Below are 14,691 nucleotides of genomic sequence, written 5' to 3' on the forward strand. Positions count from 1 at the left end.
TTTTATCCTCTTCAGTAAGAGGGAAAGGGATATTTTAATTCTGCCCCTGTGGCAGGATTGTTTGCAGAAATAATGATTGTTAAATCCCACCTCCTTTTTGGGTCTCCATTTTGAACCAGATTTCTATAGGTAACTTTAGTTTTGTAAAATGTGCACATAGTGGGGGGACATTTATTAAAACCTGTGCAGAGGAAAAGTTGACCAGTTGCCCATAGCAACCAATCAGATCACTTCTTTCATTTTTCACAGGCCTCTTTTAAAATGAAAGAAGCGAGCTGATTGGTTGCTATGTGCAACTGCACCACTCCTCCTCTGCACAGATTTTGATAAATATCCCCCAGTATGTAATATGAATTAGCCTGGGCTACAGGATACGGCTAGGATGAGCGAAAATCGGGCGCTCCCGTATCACAGGTGGATCCGACCTGAACCCCATTAATTTCAATGAGCCGACCGGAGTCAAATTTGTGCCCCGTATACTGTTTTCTGACCGGACCTAAAACCATGGTATACCACGGTTTTAGGTCTGGCTAGAAACCGCATACAGGGCAAAAATGAGCCGACCAGAGTCAGCATTTGAGTCCGGTTGGCTCATTTAAATGCATTGAATACGGGCCGGGGCGGGCTGGGATACGGGAGAGCCCGGTTTTTACCTCTCCCAGCCGTATCCGGTTCCCGTACAATACAAACATAGTGTGAACCGGCGCTTATGATGATATGCCACTGAGGTTATTGGAATGATTCTTCATTATAAGTCTGATGTTAGAGAGTTTGTTAAATGTAATGTAACCTTTTCTTATATCACATTTTAGGATATATTTAGCTAAAGGACTAATGTGGGGTTTATAACTTCAAAAAGAGTTGTTTAGATCTAAACAGCTTTAGAGGATTTCTCAAAATAAGTGTACACAAAATATGTAAAATCTATATACTTTTTGTTTCTTTACATTTTAAGTACTTGTAAAAAGCAAAAAAAAAAGCTATTTAGCACGAAAAAAACCTTACTAAAAATCTTTGTGTCGTACTAGATCCCTCAGACTTCTTTCTTATTTTTATGAAACTTTTGAAATGTTTCAGGGACATGCCAAAAGCTTTGATCGGTTGGTGCTTAGATGAGATATAGCCATGTGAAGCACTCAGCGCACTTGACTCCCAGCTCCGCACTCATCTGATTACAGGTGATGACTCAACAGATTATAATAATAATAACTGGCTTCTCATCAAGCGCTCTACCTGCCAATCTCTTCCCTGATTGGACAAATATCCATTTTCTTTGGTCACTCTTTTTTGTCCTATTTTCTTCTGTCTAAACCTGGCTACGTCTTATAGTTGAGGCCATCTTATAGTCCAAATTATATGATAATTTGATTAAATAAGTCAGCGTAATCTTTGGGAAAAAATTATTATAATTTTTTTTTTTTTTTAAACTTTCCCCTTTATCCATAGGTTAATATCGTCTTTGGAGATCAAATAGAATGTGACAGTGCTCCTAAACATTCTACATAGTATACAGTCTTCCACAGAATGAATGTTTCCAAGGCATAGAAAAAGAAAGGCACCACCAGGGAGTTCCTTCTTTTTTATATGGATATCATTTAGGCAGTTGGTGCTTCAATTCCCAATTAGAGCTTTTAATATATTAAATACTTCATGGAATCCCTTTGGTAAAGTGTTTGGTTGGATTAGTTTGGATTAGTTAGGATTCTATATACCATCTTCCTTATTCTATCTTGCCAACAAGGTGATGCTGGGGGCAGACAGCGTGGGATGAAATACTCACATTCTTTCATAGCTCCCTTGGCATTTTGCAAACTCCCAGTGACAACAGTACAAAGAAACAACGTGCAAACACAATAGGAAATGTGCACAAACACAGTCAGCTCTGCACAACTCTACACAACAGAAGCAGTTTCTGGAATTCTGTTTAACATTCCAGCACATATGCAGGGGAATGCACAGCAATGAGCTTTCATCTTATTTTAGATGCATGAAAACATAATTTATTTCTCCGCCCTTGTTTTACGTTGAATTATTGAGATGTATTAAGATGTAAGGCTTGACTCGAGTCACCTCTCACCACTATGACCTTTCCCATCTGCTACCAAATGTTGCATGGATTTTTTTTTCTATATGTGCAAACTTTTAGGAAGGGAATGACTAAATGAACACTGGAAAGACTCTGCATGGTGGGATGCCAAGATACATGAATATTTAAAAAAAAATATGTAAAGGTTGTAAAAAGGTGTTAAGTTTCTGTCATGATAGGAACTCAGGGTGGTTGATTTACTGACCCTTATGATAATCTTATTCCTGCTTCACTTGTCCTTTAAAGGGGTACTCCACTGCCCAAGAGTATGGAACATTTTGTTCCGAACGCTGGGTGCAGGCTGTGGGGGTTGTGACGTCAAACCACACCCCTCACATAGACGTCACAACCCCTGCAGCCCGCACCCAGCATTCAGAACAAAATGTTACGAACGCTGGGGCAGTGGAGTACCCCCTTAAGTCACGTCATGTTCAATTGTAAGGATAGACCAGTGTTTCCCAAACGCGGTCCCCAAGCACCCCCAACAGGTCATGTTTTCCGGATTTCCTTAATCTTTCGCAGGTGATATAATTATGGTCAGTGAATCAGGTATCACCATAGTTATATCACCTGTGAAAGACTAAGAAAATCCTGAAAACATGACCTGTTGGGGGTGCTTGAAGACCGCGTTTGGGAAACACTGTGATAGACTATAACTTTTAATTCAACCACTCCATCATTCTTATATTCTGAGGAGGGATAAACCACTGCTTGGCCTATCTCCCGAAAAAAACAAATGGACCAGGCAGTTGAATTTCAGCATGCTTGATCCTTCTCTCCCCCAACTTCATCTGTTAAGTGAGGATGGAAGGCCCCATACACATCAAAAGATTGGCTGTTTTGGCTGACATGTGTTGGTTTTGGCTGGCACATGTGGAATGGGTATGTGGCCAATAAAAGTGCCAATGGATCTGTAATCTGATTGAGGACTAATTGAAGACTAAAATGGGGTTAATGATTGGATATCTAGCACCCTACATGCTTGGATAGACTCACCAATTGTATTTAGGGTAACAATATTCCCATCTATATAAATAATGCAGAGAAGAGCAAAGAGGGGTGAATATCTGAGAAATAAATATCAACAACCTTCGCTTTGTCAAATACATCATGCTCTTGGCAGATAGCAAAAGTGATCTAGAACATCTGCTGACCAAGGTTAAAGGGAACCTGTCAATCACTTTCCTGCTAATTGAATCGCATGTCATGAGGGCAGTCCCTGACAGCTTCTCTCCACCCTACCATTCATGACTGATATATGGCTCCATCAAGTCAAAGCTGGATGGGCAGGCAGAAGCTACCGGGGACCGCCGTGGTGACTCATGGTTTAGGTAGCATAAAACTGATGATAGACTCTATTTAAAGGGGTACTCCAGTGGAAAACTTTTTTTTTTAAATCAACTGGTGCCAGAAAGTTAAACAGATTTGTAAATTACTTCTATTAAAAAAATCTTAATCCTTCCAGTACTTATTAGCTGCTGAATACTACAGATGAAATTCTATTCTTTTTGGAAAACAGAGCTCTCTGTTGACATCATGACCACAGTGCTCTCTGCTGACATCTCTGTCCATTTTAAGAACTGTCCAGAGTAGGAGAAAATCCCCATAGCAAACATATGCTGCTCTGGTCAGTTCCTAAAATGGACAGAGATGTCATCAGAGAGCACTGTGTTCCAAAAAGAAAATAATTTCCTCTGTAGTATTCAGCAGCTAACAAGTACTGGAAGAATTAAGATTTTTTAATAGAAGTAATTTACAAATCTGTGAATTCAGGTAGAAGAAACAGACATGGTTGCACATCTACAATCTTGTATAATGATCTAATTGCTTCTCAGCATAATATCAAAAACTAACAGGTTGTTAGTATACATTTTTGATCAAAAAGTACAAGCCCACTCGCCACGTCAAGGCCACCTATTTAGAGTGGGTCGCTAATGTCCCTAGCATAAAATTGTGTAGCACTGGGCGGCGACCACCACCGTCGCGGCACCAGTGCCCACGGGGGGGGAACGACCCACTGGCAGAGCGGCTCCAATGCCACTCAAACCAGTCTATGGGCCGCACCCCCCCACAGACACGGCGGCACTGCGGCAACGGACGCCGCACAGCACCACACCAGTGTGAACAAGGTGTAACAGCACACTTACCATGCTCTCCCAGTCAGACTGGGAGGCTGCCAGGAAAAAAATGGCCCTTGTGTAGCTAACTACTACTTATATAGGGTTGGGCTGAGGGGGTGGGGAAGAGTGCAGACACATGTTCAAACAAAAATAAAAGGAGGGATAGAAAACACAATGCGAATTCAGGTACAAAAACAGACATGGTCGCACATCTACAATCTTGTATAATGATCTCATTGCTTCTCAGCATAATATCAAAAACTAACAGTTTGTTATTATACATTTTTGATCAAAAAGTACAAGCCCACTCGCCACGTCAAGGCCACCTATTTAGAGTGGGTCCCTAACGTCCCTAGCATAAAATGGTGTAGCACTGGGCGGCGACCACCACCGCCACGGCACCAGTGCCCACGGGGGGAACGACCCACTGGCAGAGCGGCCCCAATGCCACTTAAACCAGTCTATGGGCCGCACCCCCCCACAGACATGGCGGCACGGCGGCAATGGACGCCGCACAGCACCACACCAGTGTGAACAAGGTGTAACAGCACACTTACCATGCTCTCCCAGTCAGACTGGGAGGCTGCCAGGAATGAAATGGCCCTTGTGTAGCTAACTACTACTTATATAGGGTTGGGCAGAGGGGGTGGGGAAGAGTGCAGACACATGTTCAAACAAAAAAAAAGGGAGGGGATAGAAAACACAATGTGAATTCAGGTAGAAGAAACAGACATGGTAGCACATCTACAATCTTGTATAATGATCTAATTGCTTCTCAGCATAATATCAAAAACTAACAGGTTGTTAGTATACATTTTTGAGCTATTACACCTTGTTCACACTGGTGTGGTGCTGTGCGGCGTCCGTTGCTGCCGTGGCGCCGTGTCTGCGGGGAGGTGCGACCCATGGACTGGTTTGAGTGGCATTGGGGCCGCTCTGCCAGTGGGTCGTTCCCCCCGTGGGCAGTGGTGTCGCGGCGGTGGTGGTCGCCGCCCAGTGCTACGCCATTTTATGCTAGGGACGTTAGGAACCCACTCTAAATAGGTGGCCTTGACGTGGCGAGTGGGCTTGTACTTTTTGATCAAAAATGTATACTAACAACCTGTTAGTTTTTGATATTATGCTGAGAAGCAATCAGATCATTATACGAGATTGTAGATGTGCACCATGTCTGTTTTCTACTCGAATTCACACTAATTTACAAATCTGTTCAACTTTCTGGCACCAGTTGATTTAAAAAAAAAAAAAAGTTTTCCACCGGAGTACCCTTTAAGGAACACAGTCTCCTGTGTAAACTGTGTATTCCTTACTCCGTTCAGCCATTCAGAGTTAATTTTCATATTGTAAGATTGTGCTATATCTCTGGAATGGCTAAACAGACTGGCATAAGGAATACATCATTTTACTCAGTATCACCCACCCTGTCTACCAGTATATTCAAGTTAGTGGGGTTGATCCATCTGTCAGTTTCCCATTATGAAGACCAAGAGCATGACAACTTGTAAGATTGACCACTTTAGCATTTACAGAGAGGAATTAGACCCCATGAAGAGTCATAGCCTCCTAGGATCAGTGATAAACAATGTGACGTTAAGTAGTCAAGAAATCAATCAAAATTTCTCTAGGATATAGAAAAGCCAGCCCAAAGCCAGTAGGGTTTTGGACAAAATCCTAATGTACTGAGATTTGTGCTTAAATACCAAGATTAGTCCAAACCCTGATGTTCCCGATGTGAACTACAGGATAGCATCATTACCTTCCAGATCCCTCCTGGCACCTACTATTAGAGATGAGCGAACTTTTGAAAAATTCAATTTGGCCATTTCACCGAATTTTTGCCCCAAAAATTAGTTTCGGACCAAATTTATTCACGGCCAATCGCTATTAAAAATGGTTATTTTTGGCCTACAGAGAGCCTCAATAGGGGGTGTAGAGCACTTTGCCTTGTCCTAACATGCATAGGGAGTGTGCTGTGTTAGGGATATTATATTGTTATTCAGTATGACATGCAGATTACAGGCATTGCTATTAGAATCACTGCTGCGTTGATGTGGCAGCAGGGAGACCATATGGTATCAAAATTGAAGAGAATAAAGTGTAATTTTAATTTAACTTAATTTAATTTGAATTCATAAAACATTTTCGAGTACCCATTCTGGTGAGCTTCGAGCTGACGGTCCTCTGCCAGGCGAGATACCACCTGTTCCAGCCCCTGCCTCTCATCGGCCTCCTGACTATGAAAGTGCAAATGTTTCATTTAATCAGTTATGGTTCATTTTTATCACTCCAAGCTGTTTCATTGGATTCTTGTGATAATTCCACAGGTAATATGACAAAGAAGACCATAGGGCCTCAGTCTTGAAAATATTATATAGATTTTTTTTTAAATGTAAATTTAAGATTTATATTAGATTCCCAAGTTTAATGTCCCGGTATTTACTTTGACCTAATACTGTATGACCACAAAACCCAATCTAACAAGGAGTCACATGGCGGCACAATGACAGAGCCTTGAGGTGGCAGCAGCATGAGGAGACTGTAATATGGCAGAATGACACAGCCTGGAATTGGTGGCAGCACGAGAAGACCATATAGTGGCAGAACGACCCGGTCTGGAGGTGGCAACAGCCTTACAAGACCACAGGACCTCACAATAGAGAAGAATAAAGATATTTTTGAAATTTTAAATTGAAGATTTTAGATACATTAAAATTTTAAAAGTTTAATTTAAGGTGCCAACAGCATAAGGAGACCATGTGGTGGCACAATGACACAGCCTGGAGCTGGCGGCAGCATGAGTAGACAATAGGGCATCACAATCCCCAAGATTAAAAAAAGAATTTTGAAAATTGAAATTGAAGATTTATGGTAGCTAGTGCTACTATAAAATATTTTTAGGTAATGTCCCAGGCCCAGCAGCATCAGTAAACCATATAGTGGCTGGCACAGCCTGGAGGTGGTGGAAGCATGAGTAGACAATAGGGGTTCACAATCCCTAAGATTAAAAGATGAATTTTAAAATTGAAATTGAAGATTTATGGTAGCCACCACCTGCTGGTTCAGGTCCTGCTCCAGGTCTACCTGCTGCTGATGAGTTGCTTCACTATGCGGGCCAGGGACTATTGATAGGATTCAAATTATTGGGCAGACTAGATCGGCCAAATGGTTCTTATCTGCCGACACATTCTAAGTTTCTATGTGAAGAAAGGTACTCCTCAGCAACTGTAGACTCAGGCTGCTGCTGATGGAGCTGCTACTGCTCCTGCCACCCCACCCCTCCCCAGCAGCCATGGCAGTGGAAGGTGAGCCCCCCGAATCAGACCTACGAGAGGATGGATAATGGCGCCGATAGGCATTGGCCAACTGACTACGTAGGATGTCTCTGTAGTAGGTCAGTTTGTCCTCCCTCTCAGTGGGTGTGAAAAAGGCCCCCATTTTGTGCTGGTAGCGAGGGTCCATTAAGGTGGAGAGCCAGAAGTCATCCTGTTGCCGAATGTTGACAATTTGGCTGTCACTATGCAAGCAAGTGAGCATGCATCGTGCCATTTGTGCAAGTGACTTGGAAGGACTCCCTGCCTCCATCTCCACTGCATAATGCCATGGTGTGTCTGGGTCCTCTGTCTCGCCTTCCTCATAACCCTCTAGCTCCTCTGGCTGCTCCTGTTCCTCCTCTCCAGTCAGATTACTAGAAAAAACGCCCATTTGGCAAAACCTAAACTGTGCTTAACTGCGACTCGGCAGGTTTCACGTATGAGCCTGCCACTGGTTGACATTGAAGTTACACAGGGGAGAACCCCTATCCACTTGGATAATCAAGAAATTGGTGATGGCTTTTCTCTGTTCATATCGGTCCAACTTACGGAGGGTGGAATTCCAACGTGTGGCAATGTCGCAAATCAGACTATGTTGGGGGATACCGTTCTGACGCTGCAGCTCAAGGAGGGTGTGCTTTGCGGTACATGAGTGGCTGAAGTGCATGCAAAGTTTCCTTCCCATTGTTAGGATGTCTTGCAAATGGGGGGAACACTTCAGGAACTGCTTGACAACCAGAGTGAGCATGTGTGCCATGCAGGACGCATGGCTCAGCCTTCCCAGTTGCAGCACAGACAAGATGTTCTTCCCGTTGTCAGTTACCATGGTTCCTATTTCCAGTTTTCGTGAAGTAAGCCATGCTTCGATTTCTTTATGGATGACTTTTAGCAGTTCCTCCCCTGTGTGACTCCGTTCGCCAAGGCAAACCATGTGAAGAACAGCTTGACACCGCCCTCTCTGAACACATGGTATGCTGAAGGGGCACTGAGACTTCTCTGGGCAGTGAAGGCTGAGGACACAGTGGAGGATGAGGAGGCAGAGTCGCATACTGTCACAGGACCATTGGCATGAGAGCATGGAGGAGGAAGCGGCATGACCTGTCCAAGTTGGTATTTTGGCCGTGCAGGAACCACATTCACCCAGTGAGCCGTAAAGGACATGGATTGTATCTGACCATAGTTACAGTTCCAGACGTTGGCGCTGCTGTGCACTTTGGTACACACCGACAGGCTCACGGACTGGCCCACCTTCTCTTCCACAAAATTGTGCAGGCCTGGTACCACCTTCTTCGCAAAGAAAGGACGGCTTGGCACTCTACACCTCGGCTCGGCACAAGCCATCAGTTCTCTGAAAGGTGCATAGTCCACCACTTGAAAAAATAGGGACTACAGCACCAGTAACTTGGACAGAAGCACATTCAGCTTCTGCGCCGTTGGATGAGTGGGCACATACTGATGTCTCTTGGACATAGCTTCACCAATGGATTGTTGACGGAATTACTGACTAAAAGTAGGAGGAGCAGGAGCCTCTGGAGTGACATCTGAGGTGGTGGAGCCTTGGCTGGCGGAAAGAGGCAGCAGCGTGCCACTGGGTGATGCAGCAGGCTGGACCACTACATCGGAGCCACGGTTCTCCCAGGATGCTTTATGGTGGTGCAGCATATGTTGAAGCAGGGCCGTGGTGCCAACATTGCAACCCTGGCCACTCTTCACCTTCTGCCGACACATCTTTCATGAGGCTATGTTGACCTCCTCCGGATGCTTGATGAAAAACTGTCACACCGCCAAGTAGCTGATTTTCCCACCAACAGTCTGCACTAATGCTGCTACTGCTGTGACTGCTACTGCCGCTGTCTCCAGGAACCCCTGTTCCACTATCTCCCGGGAAGATTGGCTACCGCGAAGCAGGTGGTCTCCCCCGGGCACGTTTGCCTCCAGAATTTCCACTTCTGCCACCCATGCTACCACCTTGCTTTCTCAGCTGCTGCCTCACGGGCAACCTGCAACCTTCTTCTCCTGATGATGATGAATCCCCTTCTGCACCCGGCTCCCAATTGCGATCGGCTTCATCTTCATCAACAAGTGTCTGCCTATCACTGATGTCCTCCTCAGCTTCCTCAACAGTGTCTGCTTCAGGACTCTAAATGCTGGCAACACCATCTCCCACGTCATTCTCATCACTACTTGCCCGCCTAGCGGAGGAAGCAGCGGAGGTCTCCTCCACTTCTTGGCTGGGCAGTAGCTGCTGACTGTCCTCTATTAGCTCATCCTAAGTGAATAGTGGAGCTGAGCCCACAGCATAAGATACTTCTGTAGGGGAGGGAACAGCATAGGGCAGAGGCAATGGGAGGACAGGGACAGCTCCCGGGCCATGTCAACTGAGGGTTGTGTCTGAGGAACCCACCGACTGTTGACTGGGGCTATCAGATGTCACTTGTGATGAAGTGGTTGACCGTGTTAACCAATAGATGACGGCAGATGGGTTGCTGGTCGAGACACGACCGCTATCTGATACCGGGAGCTCAGGCCTCTCGCTGCGACTCCTGCGGCCACTCGCCCCTAGTCTGCTGCGACCTCTGCCTGCACCTGATTAATTTAGGCCTCTGCCACTCCTCTGTGCACATCCTGGCACTTCTCTGCCTGACATACTTAGTGCATATATGAACGGAGTACAATACGCTTCACTACGCTTAAAACAGTCTTTGTCTAGAACAGCAGCAGGTGTGTACATTTTGCTGTTCTTTCACAGTATCTAGGCCCTTGACAGATTAACAGGTACAAAATAGTACACTACTTAGATGTACGTATGTGGTATGCACTTATGAGGCCGGAAAAATGCGCTACAATATGCTTAAAAAGTATGTGAGCACAACACCAGCCGGTGAGTACTTTTGCCTGGACTTTCACAGTATCTAAGCCCTTGACAGATTAACAGGTACAAAATAGTACACTACTTAGATGTACGTATGTGGTATGCACTTATGAGGGCAGAAAAATACGCTACAGTACGCTTAAAAAACATTTTGGAGTGAAACACCAGCCGGTGATTACTTTTGGCTGTCCTTTCACAGTATCTAGGCCCTTGACAGATTAGCAGGTACAAAATAGTACACTACTTAGATATACGTATGTGGTATGCACTTATGGGGGTTAGCTCGGCCGGTGCCAGTTAGCACCTCATTAGCATATACCGAAAATAGAAGATTACAGTCGAATGGCGTGGCGGATTCGGGCATGGTAAGCATCAAACTGATCAGTGTAGGTATGTGGTATGCACTTATGAGGGCAGAAAAATGCGCTACAGTACGTTTAAAAAATTTTTTTTTTACAACACCAGCAGTATACAACATCACAGGGGTGACTGGCTGCTGATATGCTGCATTTTGCATGTGATTCAGGGTCATCCCGCCTTCCTGTCTTCCCGCCTTGCCTTCCCGCTTTCCCAGAGTTCCTTGCCCCATGTCCGCACATGTGGATCTGCCATTTTAGATGCCCTTTAGCCTGGACCACACTAAATGGAGTTTAATGAAACGATTCGCGCGATAGAATCGCGGCGATATTCGCATTCATTGCTAATCAAATTTTTCATGAAATTCACAACGAATTTGGATTCGCCAGCTTCGATTTGCTCATCTCTACCTACTATATATCCTGATCCCATAGAGATTGCTGTAGCTCCATCTGTACAATGCTGCTGCAGCTATATCTATGGAATCAGGATATATAGTAGATATACGCTTTCTGTAAAGCTGCACACTTTGACATTTTTGCTGTTTTTTTTTAATGCTTTTTATGTGGTTTTCCCAATATTACAGATAAATGGCACTGTTTTACTGTGATTGCACAAATTTTAATAAAAATGCATCATATTTACAGTAATTTTGAAAAATCCCAGCAAAAACAAGCAAGGTAAAAAAAAAAAGTAAAAAAAAATATGTTAAACATAGCCTGAATACTTCAAATCATCATAAAACACCTCAGTTGTGATTATAGGTTTCAACTACTAGCTGCTATCACCAGGGGATCACCATGCTCCATACCCTCTCTTTGCAAAGCCAGAGGAATTATGGGAAATATAGGCATCATTAGGAAATCATTTCTGTGATTCTGTCTGCAGTTGGCCTGAAATCTCATGCAAGATATATCTGCTAAAACAGGTAAGCACAAAACATACACAAGAACCTCTACATTATTCTCTTATAATAACCTATGCTTCCCTAATAATGAAGTATAGTCTATTGATGTGGCTCTAGGCTGGGTCCTGTGCATCCTATTTCTTAAATAATCCATAGTCCACAGCTAGAGATGGGCCAATCAAAATTGAAGAAGTCAAATTTCATGAAAAAATTGATTCTGAACAAATCTGAATTTCCTCACGCTTCATGGTAACGAATTGCTTCATTCACTACATTTTGTGTGGGCCGGGGGGCTAAAATGGCAGCTACACGTTTGAGGACATGGGGCAACGAAGTCTGGGAAGGCAGTAAGGCGGGATCACCCTGAATCACATGGCGGCATGCAGCCAGCCTATCAGCAGCCAGCCCTGTGATGTCACAGCCCTATATATTCAGCAGCCATTGCTGATGGCGGGCATTATCCATTTTTCTGAGAGAGCAGAGAGTGTGAGACCGTTACTGACAATATAGATATTAACAGCCGCGAATCCATTCACCTCAAGCTCGCATTCATTCTGGCTAGAGAGAGAGCAGACACTGTGTAATCACTAATCAGCGTTACTGACAATACAGATCAGCACAGGGGAAATCCGTTGACCTCAAGCCTGCATCACTGCAGACAGGGGGAGTTTAGAAGTAATTTCATAGTCTGCCAATTGAGATCATCACAGGAAGCACTCCCCATTCAAAGACTGCAAGCAGCCATAGTGCAGGCAGGGACATTTCAGAGAGAGAGAGTATGCTTTTTTCTGTTGCAACCGTACTGGAGTGTATTACTGTTATAAAAGTTAAATGTATACGCACTCTGCAGTTCTGCGTTTTTTCTGGATAAAGCTAATAGGGGGCAGTAAGTGTAAAAGCACTAAAAGACTTAAAGGGGTACTCCGCCCCTGGCATCTTATCCCCTATCCAAAGGATAGGGGATAAGATGTTAGATCGCCACGGTCCTGCTGCTGGGGACCCCGGGGATCGCCACTGCGGCACCCCGCCATCATTACTGCGCAGAGCGAGTTCGCTCTGTGTGTAATGATGGGTAATACAGGGGCCGGAGCAGCGTGACGTCATGGCTCCGCCCATCATGACATCACGGCCCGTCCCCTTAATGCAAGTCTATGGCAGGGGACGTGGCGACCGCTACGCCCCCTCCCATAGACTTGTATTGACGGGGGCGTGCCGTGACGTCTCGAGGGGCGGAGCCGTGACGTAACGATGCTCCGGCCCCTGTATTGCCCGTCATTACGTGCAGAGCGTATAGGGGCCTGTTAGTGTAAAAGCAGGGATATATATACACATTAAGTGTCCGCAAGTTTCTGTTGCAGCCGTATAGGGGCGTATTTCCCTATAAAAAGTAAAATATATACCCACACCACTGTTCTACTTGTATGTCAGGCAGAGAAGTGCCAGGCCATGCACACAGGAGTGGCAGAGGCCTAAATTTATCAGGCACAGGCAGGGGCGGACTGACACCACTCAGGGCCCCCGGACCAAATAAAGCAAGGGCCCCAACAAGACTCCACCCCTGCCCCCCCCCCCCCACCTCTGCTCTGCCCCTATTCCTGCCCAGTATGTACATGAATATTTGCCATAGAATAGGGGGTGCAGTGCACTTGAGGCTATGGTGTACTTTGAGGGATGGCAATGCCAATCACCTTAACTACACGAAGCGCTTAAAAACACTGAACTATCCTCCTTCTTTTTTTTTTTTAAACTTGAATTTTATTGAACAATTTTCAAGTTAATACAAACAAGAGGTATCAAAATAAGTATGGATCAGATTCGCAGTATTTAAAGCAAGTCAAGAGATCCAATTACATTCCATTCAGTTTAGCTATATGATCAATAGAGAACCAACACAACAAAAAAAAAAAAGGAAAATGAACCATAAAATTATCCTCCTCCTTTTTACGCCAACTTGGGATCTCTGTCTGTGATACCCAGTCCAACTTGGCTGCAGCCCTTACTCACTTTAAAAAGGGTACTCCGGTGGAAAACATTTTTTTTTAAAATCAACTGGTTCCAGAAAGTTAAACAGATTTGTAAATGACTTCTATTAAAAAATCTTAATCCTTCCAGTACATATTAGCAGCTGCATACTACAGAGGGAACTTTTTTCTTTTTGGATTTCTTTTCTGTCATGACCAAAGTGCTCTCTGCTGACACCTCTGTCCATTTTAGGAAATGTCATGAGCAGCATATGTTTCTTATGGGGAATTTCTCCTGCTTTGGACAGTTCCTGACATAGACAGAGGTGTCAGCAGAGAGCACAGTGGTCGTGACAGAAGAGAAATCCAAAAACAAAATAATTTCCTCTATAGTATACAGCTGCTAATAAGTACTGGAAGGATTAAGATTTTTTTATTAGAAGTAATTCACATATCTGTTTAACTTTCTAGCGTCAGTTGATTTAAAAAAAGAAAAAAAAAGTTTTTTACAGGAGTACCTGCCTTTCACCGCTCACTACATGATGGCACAGTTAGATATGTAACTCTTATCTCTGACTGTGCCATCATATAGTGAGCAGTGAAAGGCAGGTAAAAAACATAGGAACTGGTCAATTTATAAGGCACACGCGTTACCTTTTTTGCCCCCTGCTTGGGTGAGGCTGAGGCCTCTTAGATTTATTACAGAATTAGCACAGCAGCACAGAGTATTTCTGGAGGGAACTGTTGTGAGGCAGACTGCTTCACTACAGTTCCTGCCAAAAATACTCTGTGCTGCTGGGAAGCCTACTCCATCTTCTACCTGCCTTTCACCACCCCCTACATGATGGTACAGTCAGAGATATAAGTTATATTTCACATATAACTAAGTCAGACTGTGCCATCGTGTAGGGAATGGTGAAAGGCAGGTAGTAGATACATACAACTATACAATTCATAAGCCACCCACCTGGCCAGGCTACCCTGTTTTTGGTCCATGCAGCTGTCAACAGAGAAGGCCGTTAGAGAGATCAGGGCACTTCTTCGGGAGCGCTCTGTACACTGAGGACAAGCAGGGCT

The 14,691-nt window shown here is 44.4% G+C and overlaps 1 long non-coding RNA gene across 1 annotated transcript; it reads left to right on the plus strand.

Annotated features, from left to right (window-relative positions):
* The first annotated feature begins 351 nt into the window (after positions 1–351).
* LOC130283785 (uncharacterized) lies at positions 352–1,649 on the plus strand. The gene is made up of 3 exons (XR_008846847.1): positions 352–414; positions 1,078–1,178; positions 1,447–1,649. It is a non-coding gene; the product is annotated as an uncharacterized LOC130283785 (long non-coding RNA).
* Positions 1,650–14,691: the final 13,042 nt, after the last annotated feature.

Source organism: Hyla sarda, chromosome 8 (assembly GCF_029499605.1).
Source record: "Hyla sarda isolate aHylSar1 chromosome 8, aHylSar1.hap1, whole genome shotgun sequence".
In the NCBI taxonomy this organism is placed as follows: domain Eukaryota; kingdom Metazoa; phylum Chordata; class Amphibia; order Anura; family Hylidae; genus Hyla; species Hyla sarda.